We start from the raw sequence: 405 nt of genomic DNA on the forward strand, positions 1-405 counted from the left end.
TTTTTAGAGTGTATAGACACAGAATGATGCTCTCGGTGCGCTTTTGTTTGAATTGTGGACAAGATATGAAGCTCTGACATTTTGATGGTTTACTTTGGTTCATTCTGATGTACACATTGTGAATCATAATAATTATCATGAAACAACTGCTATTTTTTTTGTTATTTGTAACAAGAAATGTAGAAGATTTGAACGTCTTTTCTATTTTCAGATGTTGCTTTAGATGACCAAATCAAGCATAGCCTTTGTTTAAACATATTATTATTAATTCTATTTTGGGAGCAGCACAGCCTGACTAATTTTTAATAATCGTGTCCTGAATCCAACATGAGAAAAGTCTAAAATAGTCAACCCAGGGAGCAAGATAATGCTTTCAGCTCACAAATCATGCTTTTTTTTTTTTTT

The sequence above is a fragment of the Sinocyclocheilus grahami genome, unplaced genomic scaffold (genome assembly GCF_001515645.1).
Source record: "Sinocyclocheilus grahami isolate Dianchi unplaced genomic scaffold, SAMN03320097.WGS_v1.1 scaffold802.1, whole genome shotgun sequence".
NCBI lineage: Eukaryota > Metazoa > Chordata > Actinopteri > Cypriniformes > Cyprinidae > Sinocyclocheilus > Sinocyclocheilus grahami.